The following is a 20,621-nucleotide window of genomic DNA, read 5'->3' as shown; positions in this document are numbered from 1 at the left end:
GTCTAGGGATTAAAACTAACTTAATCTAAATTAAAAACACTAAAAATAGGTACCTTGGGTTATAAATGACTTGGGCTGATATATATAAAACACACCAAGTTGGCAGTAGCTTTCACAACTTTAGGAAGTGGCCAATCAACGACCAAAGCTACTAGGCATCAATGAGTTGAAGGCCCGTGTTGCTGGTAGTTGATGGCGTCATAGGATTTTTTAAGGGAGGTCTGGACCTCCCACTAAGTATTAATCGCCGTGCAACTTGATGGGGCGTCGATGGACCTACGCTCAATACACTGCTCCGTCGATTGCGCAGTGTTCTTAGAAGTTTTATCAAAGTATTGGGTCCTTCATCTAGGGCCCCTTATGAATCTTAGGTGGTGTCGTGCCCGAATTTTAAATCCCTAATATAAGTCATATAGGTCTAACTAACAACTCACATCAATTCAAGCAAAATGAACATTTAGAACTCACTCAAATGCAAGAATACTCAAGAATAATTTCTAAGGAACACCTTCCACACGTCAAGGATGTTTGACCTTCAAACTTAACCAATATTCATACATTGCCTAAGCACGCTAAAGTAACTCATTTGAATACAAAATTATATAAAGAAACAATCATGAGGCTCTAGTTCACCTAAGTTCATTCTAGGACGTTATAGTGTATTTCATACAAACAGCTTGAGATATATTCTCATTATAGCTTAGGGTTGAGGATTCATGCTCCCCTATGATTAGTTTGAATCTACATGATTGGTTTTGTGACAACCCTCAAAATGAATTAAGGTAGTAAAATACTCACATGTGTCAAAAAGAGTTAATAACATGTTAATAAAGTGTTTTACAGCTTGTATAATTGTTTTAAGAGGTTTGGAGGTCATCAAACGTCGAAGAAATTCCAAGATGTCTAAAGTTAGTCTTTACACATGTTTGTAAGTCCCTCTTTATTTGGCTTATTTTTAAGTGTTTTTTAAGTTAAAATCAGTGTAGTTGACCCCAGTATCTTATTAGACATGTAACGAGTCAAAATGTCCGGGTAAAACACCACGAGAACCTCTCTAAGTTCCCCCAAGGAGGACACAAAATTTGGAGAAGGAGGTTTCCCAAGGCAGAGTACAACAGCAACACTTCGGAACTAGCCTCGCGTCGCATCCGTGGCATAGAGTATGACAATTTGACGTGCGCATGACATGAGGCTCACCCAATAAGTATGGGGGTGTTTTGGTATCTAAGTGAGACGGTTACAAACTGTTTCTTGTACCTTTTTAATACTTTTCCCAAGCCAAAATCAAAACATCCATTAAGAAATAAGAATCCCCAAAACTCTTTCTTCTTCCAAAAATCCCAAAAACCATCATTGTCAATAAACCTTAAGAACAACCTATGGAGGTTTGTTATTTAGGATTTCTTCTAAGATTTTTTTGGCCTTTATAATGTGGAAGTCATGGTGATCCTTCATTCCTAGAAAATCATTCATCTATGGAGTGTTTTCAAAGCTCTTCCAAATGTGGTTCGAAGTCAAAAATCCTATCTTTAAATCTTCCAATGAGTTCATTCTCAAATTTATTGTAAAAGTATTCTAATAATGATTATATGTGTAGCTATTGATTTTATGATGAATTTCTATACAATTTTAAAGAACAATGCATGATCCTCTTAATTTTTCAAAGTTAGCCTATATATAATGTGGGTCTTGTAATCTTAATTTCATATTTATAGAATTGTGATTAGATTGTATTGAATTTCTTATTGATATTACTATATATATAAATTGAATATGAATTATGGTGGAATGATCAATGATGATCATAGCTTGGAGATTTGATAAGTTTACCTATTTCCTTTAATTAACCTAAAAATTACATAAAATTGTTTTGATTGGTATGGTTCACTTATGGTGGTGGCTTTTAAATTGTTGTACATGTTTAATTGTTATTATATGACTTGAAGGACTTAGATCAAAGATTGATTGATATTATTATTTCTATGTTTAGGAAGTTAATGGATTTAGCCTTGATCCTAATATTATGTTCTAAGTGAATTGATGTTATGTGAAGTATATGAATAACACTCCAAACTATTTGCATGAGCTAGGTATGGAGATGATGTTATATGTATATGTGTGCTGATCATGTTACGGTTAATAGAGGTCTAACATGACTAATGTTAATGAATGCTCTTATAGCATGATCCTTACCTATTGGAACCCTATATGAATATTTAATCAAAGTAATCATGGATTGTTTTATTCTATTCTGGAATATGTACTTTACTCCTATGACTAAATGTGGTGTGTTTAGTCTATAGTCTTAAATACTCTACTTGTGTTTGACTCAAGATTTGAAGGAATGTTGTAAATGTGTTGTAATCTTTAGAGGGTGGCTTGATCATGTTGACCAATGTACACACACCCACTTAATACATATCTATGAGTAGGTTAGGTTCATGATTAATAAGGAAAGGACAGTCCTCCTATGCATCATTACCTATTTCTATGCATGTAATGTATATTATTAATGTAGTTATGAACATATATGCCTAAATATGTTTATGTGTAAGACCCCGAAAATAACATAGGTGGAGCTAGGGCCTAACATTATTTTTGTCATATTCTATGATTCTAAAATCGTTTATAATTCGGGTTTGAGGCAGTGACTAAGATTTTACATGCATTGGATGTCAAACGTCATGGGAGGATTAAGACGTGCGACAACTAAGTGTCATATGTGCTATATATGTCTTTTATTTGCTTATATGTGATTCATAAGGTTATACGGTCCTTAAATTAGTTATTATAGTGTATACAGGAAGTGTTTCATGTTTTGTGAAGATTGGAGGGCAAACGTCAAAGAACGTCCATGATGTTCGAAAGGCTTGCCTTGAGACGACCTTATGTGTCTATTCATGTTTGATTGAATTTTACGTGTTATTTTTTTATGAACCACATGTGATAGGTAATAAAATTGTATTCTAAGATATTCGCGTTAGAAACGTGTGGGTAAGACTCTACATAGGACTCACAAAGGGGCCCTAAAAGAGGACAACAACTTAGAGTTAAACACTGCCATGCAGTGCCAATCGACTAACGAAACGACGACCTTTCGACAAGGAGATGGCCTATCATTGGGTGGAGTTGATGGAGAATGAATGATTCAGTGTTGAGGAGCATCAGGAGCACACCACGAAACCCCATCGATGTGGCATGGGTGAGACCACGGACAGTCGATGTGGGCGTTGATGGTGTTGTGAGTTTGCTGCTAGGTTTTTTTTAAGTTCAGGGGTGAAGTTGTAAATTCATCCCAAGTATTTTTAAGTTTTAGGACGGTTGTTTTAATTTTTTAATTGTATTTTGAGATTATATAAGTTATTAAACTCTCATTATAACCTTAACACCCTAATCAAAACACATTCCGTCAATAAATTCCTCCCAAAACCTCCATGAGAGTCCAAGGTTAAGATGGAGCTTGAAGATGGTTATTCAATGGATTTCTTCTTCAATTTTCATCGTTTTATTCAAATAAGGTATGGGAGTTCTTCATATAAGGATTTCTATCACCTTGGAGCAAATTTCAAAGTTGATTTTTAAGATTTTAAAAGGATGAATAGTCGAATTTCTACTCTAAGTCTTGGATTCTTGCACAAATGGTTTTAAAATGGTATGATGTGATGTACTTTATATATAATTGATGTTTTTTATTTAAAATCTCCAAGAACCCTTTATCTTCAAAGATCTCTCCATTTGAGTAAAATATGGGTTATGTGATCATGTTTTTATATTGATTAATTCATGTGTACATTGTTATGGGTTTTTTTATTCATGTATTGATTAGGATTAATTGGTTTACAGGATATTTCAATTTGATCAATTGAGCATTAATTATTCATACATCTTTTTACTATTAAGTCTATCAAATATATATTGACTTAATGCTTATGAATTCTAATGTTATTTTATATGGGCTATTGAATAAAGTAAGGATTGTATTAAATTGATTTTTAATTGATATTATGTTGATAAATATATATTGTATTGACTTAAAGTCATTGAATATTATGATTTATGTATTGAATAGATGTTCATTTCCATGGGCAAGGGCCTTATGGTGTTGACTTGGTTCATTTGGCATCTAATTGAGGTGTTGAGGTTGTTGTGGTGGTAAGATAACCAATATACTTTATTTTTATGTTGTTTATACTTAAATTTTATTGTTAATTGTATGGTGAACTTTTGGTGGCGGGGTTATGTATTGTAATGGAAATTTACGTGGCTTTGTCGGCAATACTTGATGTTATGTAGCTATTTCTGTAGTTCGTTATTGAAGTATCATCATATCAATCTACATGTTATGAAATGTTAAAGTATATGTGTTCTATTGATGTTATGTATGTGATGATGTTATACAATAACTTTGACCTTGTGTATATAATGATACGGTAGAGTCTTTGTTATCCCTACTTGACTGTAAAAGTCTATGTAGTAATATTTACGATGTTATCATAGTGTGTTTGATTACTTCAAGATAATATCGTTCTATTTATATGTTTCTAGAATGGCATGTACTATGATTTAAAGTGATGTATTTGGTGTCTTGTGTTGGTTGACTTGTGTCCCTTACTTGAGATATATATGACTGTGGATATGTGTTGTCTTGACCTAAGATGTTACATGTGACCTTAGATGAATGGTCTTTTATGTGAAACCTTGAACTTGAGAGTAAGGTTATGAATGTTGAAGTCGTAAGCCGTATTGGTATTTGTTAAAGTAAAGGAATGATGGACTTAAGGTTAATTGGCTGGAACAACATCATATTAATACTTACGAAAGGCATCATGAGCTTCTCGTCGCCATTGGGAAGTAGCCTTTGGAGGACCTCTTTCATAGAGTAAATGTAAGAGGGTTATAAACTTTTTATGGAACACTTTTATGTGAACCTTATGTGTGAATTAATCTATAAGAAATAAGTCTAGAATCGAGTGAATATGGTAAGGGAAATATTTCTTGTTATGTATGTGACTAGATTACAAATCATACTCTTCATAATCCTAAAACTTCTGCCTACATGGGATGTGTCTATGTTGTACCATTGTCAAGTAGAACACCCTCATTGGAGTAGGTTAAAACTCCGGATTCCATGTCTCGCTACCATGGTCTATGCCGGTTGTTTTCTATTCTCATCATGGCGGATAATTATTAGCATTAGAGAAGTTCAATAAAGTTTAGGTGGTAGTATGAGACGCTATCTAGACATTGTATAATAGGCAGAGATGGTGTTAGTCCCTAGGTCTTGTCCAAGACCATTACTTGAATGTCATTTATGTCTTGAATGTCTGCTAATTGAACTAATAAATCTAGTTACTTAACTATGAAATTATATTAAAATGAATAAGTCCTTATTTGGAGATGTAAAGGGTTGTCTAGTTAAGGCATTGAGTGGACATAGGAATGGTCACTTCTTATTTTACCTATATAAGTTATAAGAATGAATTTAGTTAGGGAATATGATTATTATGTGGACATGATCCAAACTTAAGAAGTCTTAAGGATTATAAAGGTAGTCTTGAAGATGTCAATCATTGACATTATCTTCTTGATCTACATAAGTAAGTCTTTTGATAGCCTTTGATGAGGAAATGACATATTATCTGTATATATATATGTTGATTTCTTATAAGTATGTATGTGACTCATCATATGTAGTCTTGACGATCATTTAGACATGCCTACAGAGGTGGTATGGGCTGTCTCTCTTTTTATTGTTTAAGTGAGTCTTAGGATAACTTGATGTGGGATAATTACATGCATGAAGATGTCTAAAGTGAGCTGAAGTGGATTCACTGTAATGTAGTCAAAAAAAGTGGCTTTTTTCTAAAATGATTTCTTATGTATTTCTAAGTTTTTAAATGTTATTCTTATGCTTATTGTATGATATTTTGATCGAAATACATGAAAATCATGCTATTTACTAAATGTAGCTTTTTCATGATTTTTGCATGGCTTTCATACTTAGTATATCTAATGTGCTAAGCCCTTCTTTTACCTTTTTGACAAAAGTATAACGAATTAGAAGTCTTCATGTGCCATGGAGGATGGATAGGTTTATAAGGCTTTGATAATAAAGTATTGGTGAGTCCTTATAGATTCGAGGACAATATCCACAGGTCCCTTATGTCATATACATAATTTTATCATCATTTATGGGATTAGTCCCTAGTGTGTATAGTCTAAAGTTTAGATGGTTCAAGTAGATGTTTGAATGATTCAATGTTTAAAACATCTAATGTGCTAACTCATTCCTATCCCTTTTTTACTAAAGTGTTTCGAAATGGAAGCCTTCATGTGCCATGGAGGATGGATAGGTTTCTTAGGCTTTAATGATAAAGTATTGGTGATTCCTTATAGATTCGAGGACAATATCCACAGGTCCCTTATGTCATATACTTTATTTTATTGTCATATATTGGATTATTCCTAAGTGTGAATACTCAAAAGTTTAGATGGTTCAAGTGGATGTTGTAAAATTTGATGTTTTAAATGAAAGTCTTCTGCTTGTGTAATGTTTATGGAAGTGTTCTTAAAGTTTAAAGAAAGAATTAATTCTTAGCTATTTTAGTATGTTTATTATGCAATGAATGATACGAGAGGATTATATTAGACTACTTGAAGTCCCATTTGTCGTGATGACACAAGGATGCTCTAACTTCTATAGGGTCTACCTGCGGGTCATTGAAAAATTTGGTATAAGAGCATAAAATTTAGGGAGTGTATTAATTGTCTTATAAACCACATATAGTATAGTCTTGTTTAAAATGTTATGCCCTCCACATTATAAATATGAGACTATTGGCTGCTAGGGAAGTTTCACTTCTTCATGCATCTAGTCATGCCTAAAAACTGTGTATATGGTGTCTTTCCCTTGTTATGAATGTTTTCCAAGTGGGGGAGATTTTATGACCCCGAAAATGAATTAGGTGGATCTAGGTATTAGCAAGGTCTTCGTGATGGTATAAGGTCCTAAAATGGGTTATAATGTGGGTATGAGGCAGTGTTTAAGAGTTTAGGTGTATTGGATGTTAAATTTTAAGAAACACTAAGTGACCTATGTGCCTCATATGTGGTTTTATGTATTTATACATTATTAATGAAATTATAAAGTCCTTAAATGAGTTATTACAATGTATATAGGCAGTGTGTCATGTTTCGTGATGTTTGGAGGTCAAATGTCCAAGAACGTCCATGACTTTCAAAAGGCTTGCTTATTGACGACCTTTTATCTATGCATGTTTCGTTGAGTTTTACGTGTTTGTTTTGGATTACACTTATGTGATAGGTCCTTAAATCGTATGAAAACATACTAGGTTCGGAAATGTTCGGGTACGACTCTGCACATGACCCACAAAATGTCCCTAAATGAGGACCCCAAGATAGATTTCAACACTGCCAGGCAGTGGCAATCGACAACCAAAACGATAGCCTATCGGCTAGGTGAGGTCCCTTCTTTGGTTTCCTTCGATATAGACTGAAGAATTGAGTGTTGAGGAGAAGTAGGAGAAAACCATGCCCCCCATCGACGGTGCGTGGGAGAGACTATAGATTGTCGATGTGCGTGTCGATGGTGTTCTAATATTGGTAACATCTTTTTGTTTAGTTGAGGGATGAAGTTGTAAATTCACACGAAGTATTTAAGTGTGAGGACGTTCGTTTTTACTGTTTAAGGGTATTTATATACTATATAAGTTATTAAACTCTTATTATACCCTAACACCCAAATCAAAACACATAGTGCTTGAATATGGTTCTTCAATGCAGTATATTCCTCTATTTAAATTGGTTTATTGGAATCAGGTATGGGAGTTCTTCATCTAAGACTTGCTATCACCTTGGATCCAGTTTCAAATATTACTTTACATGATTTTAAATAGAAGAAAAGTTCAATTTCTTCTCTATGACTTGAGTTCTTGCATAGATGGTTTTCAAATATTAAGATATGATACGATTGATGTATAATTGATCTTTTCGGATTAAATTCTCCATGAACCCATGATCTTCACAAATCTCTCAATTTGACTAAAATATGGGTTATGTGATCATGCTATAATATTGATGAATTCATGTGTATATTGTTATGGGATTTCTATTTATGTATGGATTAGGATTAATTTATTTATAGGGTGTTTCAATTTGATCAATTGTTTATTGAATATTCTTAGATATTTTGACTCCTAACTCTAATAAATTGATATTGACTTAATGCTTATGAATACTAAAGTTGTTTTCTATAGGGCTATTCAATAAAGTAAGAATTGTATTCAATTGATGTCTAGTTGATCTTAAATTGATAAATCTATATTGTATAGACTTAGATTAATTGAGTATAATTTTTTATGTATTTAATTGATGTTCATGGACATTGGTAAGGACCTTATTGTGTTGAATTGATTGACTTGGCATCAAATTGAGGTGTTGAGGATGTTGTGGTGGTAAGCTGCCCTATTTCCTTTATTTTTATGTTGTTTATACTCCATCTATGTTATGATTTGTATGGTACACTTCAGTTGGCGGTGTTACGTGTTTTACTTGCAATTGGTGTAGCCTTGTCGGCGTTAGTTTGTGCAATCTGATGATCATGGCCTTGTTGGCACTACTTGAAGTATGATGATATCTTTCTACATGTTAAGCAATGTGAAAGTATATGTGTTCTATTTATGTTATATAGGTTATTATGTTAGACCATGACTTTCATCTTGTATGTATATTCGTCTTAGGGTTGAGTCTTTGTTATCCCTACATGACTATAAAAGTCTAAGTGGTCACATTGATGATTTTATGATAGTGTGTAGGATTAACTGAAGATGATATGCTTATACATATATATGTGTTTTTAGAACGGTATGTGTTATGAAATAAATTGAAGTATGTGGTGTCTTGTCTTGGTTGACTTGTGTCCCTTTCTTGAGGTATATACTATTATGGATATGCATTGTCCTCACATAGGATGTTAAATATATTAGTCTTGAATGTATGAAGGATATGTAACCTTAGATGAAGTTAAGAGGGTCTTTTTTGTGAAACCTTGAATATATTTGTTAGGTTATGAATATTGAAGTCGTAAGCCGTAATGGTATCCTTCAAAGTTAAGTTATGATTGACTTAAGGTTAATTGGATTGAAAGACATCATATTTGTCCATAGGAAAGTCATCATGAGCTTCTTGTCCTCATTGGAATGTATCCTTAAGAGGACCTCTTTGGTAGGGTAAATGTAATAGTGTTTTGAACTTCATAGGGAAACCTTTTATGTTAACCTTATGTGTGAATTAATCTATGGGAAATAAGGCTAGCAGCGAGTGGATATGGTAAGGGAAATAGTGCTTGTTAAGTATGAGACTACATTACAAAGCATGTCCTTCATATTCCTTAACCATGTTTCTACATGAGATGTGTCTATGTTATACCATGGTCTATGTTGGTTATTGCCTATAACCAATATGTGGGATACTTACTAGCATTAGAGAAGTTCTATGAAGTTTTGGATGTGGTATAAGACGCTATCTAGACAATGGACAATAGGCTTTGAATGTATTAGTTAGAGTCCCTGGGTCTTGTCCAAGACAATCACTTGAATGTCCTTTATTTGTTGAATGTCGCCTAAACGAACTAATGAATATAATGACTTAAGTTGATAAATTATGTTAAAATGAATAAGTACTTATGTAGAGTAGTTAAGGGTTTTCTAGTTAAGGCATGAAGGGGGCATAGGAATGGTCAGTTTTTATCTTACCTATATAAGTCTTAAGAATGAATCTAGTAAGGGAAGATGATTGTTTATGTGAATATGATCCAAACTTAGGAATTCTTAAGGATTATTTAGGTAGTCTTTAAGAGGTCAATTATGGAAGTTATCTTTTTGATCTACTTAAGTATGTCTTTTTATAACCTTTGATGAGAAGATGTCATATTTTCTAGATGTTGATATGTTGATGTCCTGTGAGTGCGTATGTGACTCATCATAAGTAGTCTTCAGAATAATTTTGGAATTCCAAGAGAGATTGTATGGGAGGTTTCTCTTTGTGTTGCTTAAGTGAATCTTAGGATAATTTTAAGTGGAATAATTACATGCATGAAGATGTCTAAAGTGAAGTGAAGTGAATTAACTGTAATGTAGTCTAAAAATGTGGCTTTTTGCTAAAATGATTTCTTATATATTTCTAAGTTGTTAAATGTTGTTCTTATGCTCATAGTATGATGTTTCAATCAAAATTCATGAAAAGCATGATATTTACTAATTATCCCATTTTAATCATTTTTACATGGCTTCCATTCCTGTTACATCTAATGTTAACCACTTATTTTCCATTTTTGAATAAAGTGTAGGGAATTAGAAATATTGATGTGCCATGGAGGTTGGATAGGTTTTTCAAGCTCTGAATCTGAACTATTGGTGAGTCCTCATCGATTCAAGGACATATAAACATGTTCCTTATATCATAGACTTCATTTTATTATATTGTATGGGATTAGTCCCATGTTTTGTATACTCTAAAGTTTAGATGGTTCAAGAAGATGTATTAAACATTTAATATTTTAAATGAAAGTATTCCACTAATGTAATGTTTATAGGGCTCGTCGTGTGTTAGGAAATTTTTTAAACTTACCTATTTTAGAATGTATATTATGCAATGAATGATACAAGAGGCTTAGATGAGACACTTGAAGTCTCATTTGCCATGTGACAACACAAGGATGCTCTAACTTCTAGAGGGTGTACTTGCGGTTCGGTACATTATGTGAAGTTATATATGTACACACACACCTGCATGTACGAATGAAGTATGTTAATAGTAGTCTAAAGAATAAGGGAGTCTCTTGAAATGTATTACTCAATTGTACTCTAAACTAAAATATAGTATGAATTTGATATGATTAAATGAAAAGACATATCACATTATGTAGGTTCAATGGTGAAAGGACATTCTCATCGTAGATACCTTTGAGCCATATGATTTATGACAGAGAAAGACCATAATGCCGAATGTTTATGAACTAATGTTATCTTAAGGCATAAATAAGTTTAAAAGGGGAGTTTGAGATTACTACCTAGTGAACATGATAAATTAGAGTTGGAGCTTCACGTTAGTAAGTCTAGCATTTCAAAAAGAGAACCTTCACATTAAGTAAGTCTGGATTCCCATCATTTAGTTAGAGTGTCAAGGTTTCTGGAAGCAATCTCCTTGTTACATGACCTGTAGGTTTTTAACTTAGTGGATCAACTAGAATAGCTATTTCTAACGAGGTCCTACCTTGGCAAGTGGTACCTCTCTTTCCGGTGTAGGAGTAGAATACCGACTTCCATGTAGGTCACATGGTCTATGTCGGTTATGGCTATGTATCCCAAATTCATAAATGAACTAGTATAATATTGTGGACTATAATCACAACTCCTTTAGGAGGTTACTTAGTATAGGTAGGACTATGGACCCTACCCATGCATTGTATTGGTGAACTCCAACAAAGGATAAGATTCGTATATGTATGAAAGTAACACTTATGTTATGAATTAATGAATTGTATGAGGGCATATTAAGTGACTTTGCTATGTAAAGATATTAATTATGATAATTTGTGGGAATTACAATCATGGCTTCTATGTGAGTTTACTTAGTATATGTGAGGGTATGGGACTCCATGTCTACATAGCACAAGTAAGATTGTGAAGGAGTTGTGACGGTGATTTACATATAATATGGACTAAATATGTTATGACTAAGGTTATAGTAAAGGAAAGAATCGTTAGGTGATGCTATGAAGTATGTGGCCTTATGTTTAGATATGAATTAAAGTGTTATGACTTGTTAAGTATGATGATGTCTAGTCTAGGGTGACTTCATAGGTACACTTTGTGGAAGTAGTATTGTGGGATGCTACCGGCACATTGCACTAGTGTGACTTCGGAGATTTCTTAGGCGATAATCCTTATGTGAAGTTTATCTATATTAGATGTTTAAGACTTATGAATATATATGTGGTTGTGCTATGAATCATATTGCGAAAGGCTATTGTAGGGTTACCTCAAGGTGATACATTGTTCTTAGTAAATGTTAGGGTTACTTAAGGAAAGAGGTTAAATAAAACAGAGGTAATGTATTATATGTATTGAATATGCTAAATGTATGATAAATGTCTTAATGTGCTATTATGAGTAGAATCCATATCTATATGATGTATGAGAACTAAATTGAGCTTATATTTTCCTATGTTCATGAAGTTTACTAGAATCCATGTTTCATGATTTCAAATAAAATGTCCTCTTTGAATGCACGTTTTTGCATGGTTGCCATACTTAGTGCATTCTTGTACTAACACTATTCTTATTCATATTTTTACACAAAGTGTAGGTGTTTATGGCTAGAGGATGTCTCCTTAGTCAAGATCTTCGATATATCTAGGGAGCCATTAAGATTCAAGGGTTGCCTATGTCAACAAGTTGTTTAAGTTAATGTATTAGCCTAGACTTATATTTTATGTTGTTAAGGGTCACGTCCCTATTATATTCTATTGCGTTGTGTCTTAAGATGGTAAAGACACATAAAAATCAATTCTAAAAAAACCTAAACCATTGTTCATGAAAAATGCAATTTTCTCATAAATTGGACTTCTTTAGAGTGAACTAAAAAATTCGCAATATCTTTCTTAAAAAATCTATAATGCACTTTCCAAGCAACTTTAAAAAAATGGCAATTTACACTAAGTGTAATGTGAGAGTAGCATCCCATACAACCACTCCCACTTAGTAATACTTGAGGAATCTCTTGGACTGAGTACATTACATGCCATTATATTCCACTCACTCTCCCCCACATAGAGTAAAATAATCTTCAATGTCGCGTACTCCAAAGCACCATTTTGCCACTCACAAGGTAAGAACTCACACTACCCTAAATTCATGTACATGAACATAAATCATCAAACTTACAAGTTAAGCATAACAGTTTCCTCGTAGGATTCAAGCTTAGAGAACTCTCTTAAACATCACTTCATTAAACTCTTAGGCATCACTTAACTCAATTTCATGGAACAAAACTTCCTCACTAAATATTCATACCACATTTCCATCTTAGTATAATCCTACACCACAACATCCACCAAATAACAAGAATGACAATTCAAACATTAACCAAACAGGGGGGTTTCCCTCAACTCCTACAAAATCTCCACATTCCCTCAACATTTCCTCAAATTCACACCTTAAAGCATATCTACCATCATTGAACATAATCACAAGATAACTCATTTATTTTCTAAAGAACATTATTCATCATTATTACTCTTGCCATGCATACAACTAAAGCACCATAAAGTTTCTCATCACAATACTTCCAATCTCATAATTCACACCTAACCATAAATGGCATCACATACCAAATTTAAAAAAATATCTTTACGTCTACTCTTTTAGCCATAAAACGATCATAACATCAAAGCTCACCCTTTTCTATTCTTTAAAAATAGAAACAACTCAATTTCTAAGGAATCACACCTAGAACATCATTGTAAACCTTCTTTTTCTGCTTTAACGTGTGAACAATGGGTCAGGTTTTATTTCATCTCTACATCTAGAGGATCAATATAATCAGTATCCAGATGCTTAAACATTGAGGCAATTGTGGAAAGAGCATCGACTAACTGATTCTGTATTTTGAGAGGGTGTCTAAACTCAATCTTGTTGAATCTCTTGCAATATTTGTTTATATATTGCACATACGACGTGATTTTTGGGTTTTTCCCGGACCATTATTTTTGAACTTGATGAATAAACATATCTTAATCTCCAATAACGACCAACTCATGGACATTCATGTCGATTACCATCTTTAACCCAAGAATGCATGTTTTATATTCGGACATGTTGTTCGTGCTATTTAATAGGAGCTTGGATCCCAAAGGATAGTGCTGACCAAATTCTGTAATTAAAACAGCTCCAAAACCTCTACATTGATGATTTTCTTCTCCATCAAAGAATACTCTATAATCTCGGTATGCTTTAGAAATATCTTCACCCACATACGATACATCTTCATCAGGAAAATAAGTCATGGGAGGTTCATATTCTTTATCTATAGGATTTTCTACAAGACGATATCCATGGACGGTGCTTTTATCGCATTATGGGTCACATACACAATATAAAATTCACTCAAAAGCATTTTCCATTTAGCCAAATTTCCGATCAGCATGGCTTTCTGGAAAATATACTTCAATAGGTCCATCTTGGAAATGAGGTGGTATAAGAAGTCAAATATTGTCTAAACTTCTTAACAATCCATATTAAAGCACAACACATTCTCGCCAAACGAGTATAACGAGCCTTGTACATAGTGAATTTCTTGCTCAAATAATAATTAGCTTGTTCTTTGTTCCCAGCTTGTCATGTTGACCAAGCACATATCAATTGTCATTATCTGAAAAAGACAAATAAAACAACAATGGACTCCCTTCTCACAGAAGAACAAACAATGATGGATTACACAAATAATTCTTGATGGCGTCAAAAACAGTATGGAATTTTTCGGTCCACTTTGTGAAGGAATCTTTCTTCAAGAGCTTGAAGATAGGCTCTACTATTGATTGAGATATCAATTGATCAATGTATATCAACCTACCCAAGAAACTCATCACTTCGTTCTAAGTCTTCGGAGCAGGTAACTCTTGAAGGGCTTTCATCTTCGAAGCATGGAGCTCAATACCACTTCTGCTGGCTGTAAATCTCGATAACACGTCAGCTGGCATCAAAAAAACATTTAGTGGGATTTAACTTTAAGCTTAATGATCTACATGATCAAAAAACTTCTGTAAATGTGGTAAGAGGTAAGAAATCTCGACGTAGTTTACTATGCTGTCATGTGCATACACCTTGATCTCCTTGTGGATGATGTCATGAAATATGGTCGTCATAGCCCTCATATAAGTAGTACTACCATTTTTTAGACTCAATGGTGTCACCCTGTAATGATATACACCCCAAGGCGTAATAAAAGTTGTATTTTATTCATATTCTTCATCCATAAGGAACATTTCATGCTTAGCATAGTTATCGATCAAAATGTGAATATTTTGCAATGGAATATTATCCTTTGGGCTGCCTTTGTTGATATATTTGTAATCGATGCAAATTTCGATCTTCCCATCTTTTTTGGCAACAGGAAAAACATTGACCAACCAAGTTGAGAATTATGTCACTCCACTAATCAAGACTCAATTTGTTTGGTGATCTCTTCTTTAGTCTTTAAACTTAATTCAAGCTTGAACTTCTGAGCCTTCTGTTTCACTTGATTGAACCCCATATTGATCGGAAACTTCTGAGACAGCACATTGGTACTCATCCCTAGCATGTCACTTACTTCCTAGATGAAAACATCATTGTATTCAACAAACAAATGAATCAGATCCTTCATTTGAGATTCATTCATGTGGACACTTATTTTTACATCTTTGACACACTCATGGTCTCACAGATTTACAGTTTTTGTTTCTTCAAAATTTAGCTTATGTTAATTTTCAAAAAGCCAAAATTTTTCGACAACATATGCTGTTACCACATTTTCCTCTTCGTATTCTTCACTCTCGTCATCACCTGCCTCTTTTTGTTTATTCATCTCTTGACATGACATGACATTTGAAGGTTTTAAATTAAAGTTACTGAAATCATACATAGACAAAGTTAGGAAATTAAAGTAAACAAATAAGAAAAAAATCAATAAAGAGGATTTCATTTAAATTGGAAATCAATGCAAACTTTTGCCATAGAAAAGGGCCATGTTACCCTTTTAAACAGTATGGGGGAATTTCAAATACAAGTATTTAAAGAAACTTCCAAATGGTGGGTCTCGGGCATCTTCCGGACTACCACCAATTTTTCAAAACATGAATAAACACTGTCCTTCTACCACGGCATTGCGGAATCATGATTGGTGTGGAGGTCCAATTGTGCAGCTGCTCTCTAGGCTCAGCATCGCATATACTAGCTAGCTCAACATCGACTCCTATGGAAGTGTCTCTTTGAAAAGGCCCCATTTTTTCCTTCCATGTCCATCCCGATTGACATACTCTTTTCACCTCTTCACCTTTAGGGATGTACCCAAAACCATACCTTTATCATTGTTTGGTAACATGAATAGGCTCAACAATTCCTGCAAAATTACTTCCCAATCCGAAACCTGGCTTGCATTAGTTCGGAAGCATCACCGTGGCCATTATCTTGTACATAAAGGGCATGTAACACTTCGAAAATCCAATGCTTGTCTTGCAACATAACATCAGTAGCCTAATGTCTAGACACTTTTATAAGGTCAACTTTAATGAATATAAGACATATAGGAAGTCTATAAATCAAAACGTCCATGACGTTCGAAAACTAGTTCAAAGAGGTATTGGTGTGCCTTAGCCTATATGACCAGCTTTTAGGAGTCAAAAATTCATGAAAATTTGTCAAAGGCTGTATAAAATGTATTAGAGTGTATTCATTATCCAAAATTTTGGGTCCGTGCTCCCCAAGGACAAACCAAGGGACCTTGAGGAGGACCTTTGCAAATTGGCAAAAAGCTGCCAAGATGCAGAGTCAATCAACAAATTGCAGGCGATGATATGTTAGTGAATAACCAAGGTTTCGATGCCTTTGTAAATGAAGACTTGGACAAATTTTATGTGAAGACTTTTTAGCAACTCTCTGACCAACCACGGACGTGTAGCACAGAGGCCACAAAACCCGTCGACTAGCTGAAAGCCCGTCAAACGGGGTGTCATAGGTTAGGTCTGTATTTGGCTGTATTTTTTAACTAATTCATTTAATAATTTAAAATGTTATTTAATTAATTAAAATTTAAGGGGTTCTCAATTAATTTAATTAAGTACCTTTAAATAAATACTTAGCCTAATTAAACTACACCTAAGCTCATAATTTCCAAACCAAACGCTCTTCCTTCTCTCTTGTTTCTCTCTCTAGTGAAGACTCCATTATAGACCAAGATAAGGGATGGTTATAAGGATTCAATTATAATGGTTTTTCCATAAATATTCATAAAACAATAAGGTATGGTATCTAATTTTACCATTGAGACCTCCTTCCTCAAAGGGTTCCATCAAATTGATTTCTGAAGTTCAATTTTCAAGTGTGTTTTCATCCAATACGAAATTGATGTTATGAATAAACTTGGTTATGATATATTTTTAATATTATGAATAGATTAAAATTTATTAGAACATAATTAATATATCTCTTCATGGTTTGGCCTAGTTTGTAGAAGATGACCATTAACCATTAACCATCGGTTTTGATCTAGGTATAAATTGTATTGTATTTGTGCAATTGGCTTGGTTATTGGTTGAATTACTACTAGATTATGTTGTTACACTAATAAAGAATTAATTATTGTTATTTGTAGTCTTTTGCTCTATTTATTGGTAGGATAATCTAGGTTATGATGTATATTGTGGATTGACCTAAGTATCTTGTCTTAAGCTATGTCATAGTATTCAATTTTGATGTACTGATTATTCTAGACTTGTAATGATGATGGCTACTAACTTGTGATGATATTTAATCAAATTGGATTTATTTAAGGTTTATGGTAATACCTTGATGATGATATATGACGGAGATTTTGTATGTCTTATAATCCTTGTTCTTTACTTTACATTGTGGTTAATTGTGATTAAGTCATGATGTTTTATCGAAGTAGGTCTTGTATTAGGTTTTATATGATGGTATGATGTTTAATTTAAATGTATTGACTATGATTTTGTGAGTTGTTGACTTATATGTAAATGTTATGATAATGGGGAATAATTTACCAATGTTCCTCATCATGATATGAGAATGTTAATGCGCTAACCTCACCTATATAAATTGTAATGAAAGGACAATACTCATGCAATTCTTATTGATTTATGATCATGATTAACACAAAACCATTAGACCCTAAGACCTACAATAAGCTATGATAATTAATAAACACATTAAAGACATTTAATAAAGGGACTCTAGTTTAGAAACTTGTTAACTACTGACAAGTGTCCATTCGCACATAGGGAACGTTGGATTACTAAAGTAATCTTGAGATTTCAGACTACAATGCATATACTATCAAAATTGTTCCTATTTGTATCTCCTAGTTCTTAAAATATGTTTTCTTCATAGGAATACAAGCTAGTGGATCCACGTAGTTTCTATGTTCATGTTTCGCTAGTACCTTTGAAAGTAGTCTACCTTCTTTTGGAGTAGGGTTCCGTGGCTCCATATTCCACATTAGCTGATGTGGTTTATGTTTTTTTAAGTCAAGATGTCCCAAAAAGTTAAAATGAAATAAAGGATAAAACTCTAACTAACATGACCTAAGGGGTTTAGTTTAGTCTAGGTAGGGGTATGAGACTCGATCTAAACATTGCACTAGTTAGCCTTGAAGGGAGTCTTAGGAGGATATTCTCATGTATAAAATATTTATAATTCAATATGATATGTATATGATGAACTTTGAAATTGTTGATACTATATGATGATTGGTGTCACTTATAAATATGTGAGGTCTATAGATTATATTATATACTTTTAAGTGTTATGATATGTGAAGTAGGATGTTAGTCATGATGCGTGTTGTGTTACTTTATTGAGTAAGGTTATTGGGATTTGCTTGTTCATTCCACTTGTTGACTTGATAAGGATCCATAGGTAGTTGTCTTGCCTTAGTCATGTTGAAAGGTATTCTTATTCATGCTTGTTTCTATTCTGAACTGATGATCGAGTTATTTTACTATGTGTTCAATTATAGTATATGTATGTTGACTTGACTAGTTCTGATGGTGTTGGTCTTCTGATTTACATGCTTATGACTTAATGAACATGTTTTATTGGTTCGTTCTGTCTTGTTGAATATGCATAAAGGTTTGTAATGGAAAGTGCATACTTTATGAAATGTCCCTTTTTCTTAGAATGATTTTAAAGTGTATGTGCATATTTTCTCATACTTGGTATAAGTGGTGTACTAACCCCATTTTTTCTTTCTCCCTAATATTTTAGGTTTCTGTTGTGGAAGTGCTTTTCAAGACAACTTGAAGAAGACATGGTCTCTTGATCATCTCAGTAAGGTAGGTCCTCATTTACGAGGGCGATGCAACTATCTAGCTACGTTATTTTGAGTTTAATACATCTATGTTTCTTTCTTTTCAATTTAGAAGGAAACATTGTATAGCCCATGTGAGGCATTCTTACCTTGATGTATGGGTTATGCCAAAGTTCTTACACACTTATTAGATGGTTATTACATGAGACAACGATTATGAATATTTTCTATTTCATATCCTTATGAGCAATAAAAGTACAAGACTATAAAATCTTCCTATTTGAAGGGTCTCTGCATACTCGATACATATACTATCTGTATGTAGAGGTCTATGTAAATATCCAAGTAGAAGCAATGAAATGTGTTCAGTTTTGTCCTAAATTTGACCTATGAATGTAATGATGTAAGCTAAGAGGCTAGTTTTAGTCCTCAAAGTGGCCGCCGCCGCTAGTTATGTCTAAGGGTTTTTCCAGGATGTGACAAACTTGGTAGAAGATCGTGAGGATAAAAATCTTTGGGTCGATCTCTCTCTCAATCACGTCTATGTAGGTTTGCATTCATAATTGTGAAGAGCGTCACACTTATAAATAGAAATATATAAGATGCATAGGAAACTCTAACTTTCTTGGAAATCCAATATCGTGCCATAAGAGTGTTAATTTTATGTACTTTTGCATCTAATCCTCTTATTGTGATTTTAGTCAATGAATAATCGAAGGAATGCGTCACGTCTACTTGAAAAAAAGATAACCCATGCGGGAGTTCCTCATCGTGGTGATCAAGTTCCTACTCTTGAGAGTTATGTGAATGAAGACTATGCCCCAGTGAATCCTCCTCCTTTTACAGATGAAAACATAAGGACTGCTCTCTTCCAAATGGCCCAGGGCATTACTATCCAAGCACAAGCTTCCAGTACACTAGCCCAAGCCATGACGGCCCAAGGTAATAAGAAGGTTATACCTCAACATCATCAACAAGTTGCTACTGTGGCCTCCCTTCTATGTGATTTCACTAGGACAAACCCTCCTACTTTCTATAGGCCCATGTTATCCACCTATCAACATAAGGATGTGGCTCATGCATGGTGCGTCCCATGGAAGAACAATAGGCCTTCAAAAGGTGGACACGTGACATGGGAAGTATTCTAGAAGGTTTTTATTGATAGGTTCTTTCCTAGGGTGAAGTAGGAATCTAAAGTGGTGGAGTTCATCAACTTTTCCCAAGGACGTATTAGTATCATGAATACTCATTCAAATTCACTATATTGTCAAAATCTGCTCTTTTTTTGGTTTCCAATCGCAGTGATGAAACAAGTCGTTTTGTGATGGGGGTGTCGGATTATTTAAAAGAAAAGTGTCGTTCGGCTATGATATATGAGAAAGTGAACATTGCTAGTATTATGGTTCATTCCCAATGTGTAGAATAGTCAAGGTCTAAGAGGAAGAGTAGAGAAGCTAAGAGGGCAAGATCACTTGATTATGGTTCCTCAAAGAATAAGCTTCAGATACAAGACAAGC

At 33.8% G+C, this 20,621-nt stretch overlaps 1 long non-coding RNA gene across 1 annotated transcript; it reads left to right on the top strand.

Moving 5' to 3' along the window:
- The first annotated feature begins 3,404 nt into the window (after positions 1-3,404).
- Positions 3,405-10,581, top strand: LOC109119173 (uncharacterized). Its single transcript, XR_002026386.3, has 3 exons — positions 3,405-3,518; positions 4,070-4,152; positions 10,367-10,581. It is a non-coding gene; the product is annotated as an uncharacterized lncRNA (long non-coding RNA).
- The last annotated feature ends 10,040 nt before the right edge of the window (positions 10,582-20,621 follow it).

This window comes from Solanum lycopersicum, chromosome 12 (genome assembly GCF_036512215.1).
Source record: "Solanum lycopersicum chromosome 12, SLM_r2.1".
NCBI classification, from domain to species: Eukaryota; Viridiplantae; Streptophyta; class Magnoliopsida; order Solanales; family Solanaceae; genus Solanum; species Solanum lycopersicum.
This window is presented reverse-complemented; position numbering and strand designations above follow the sequence as displayed.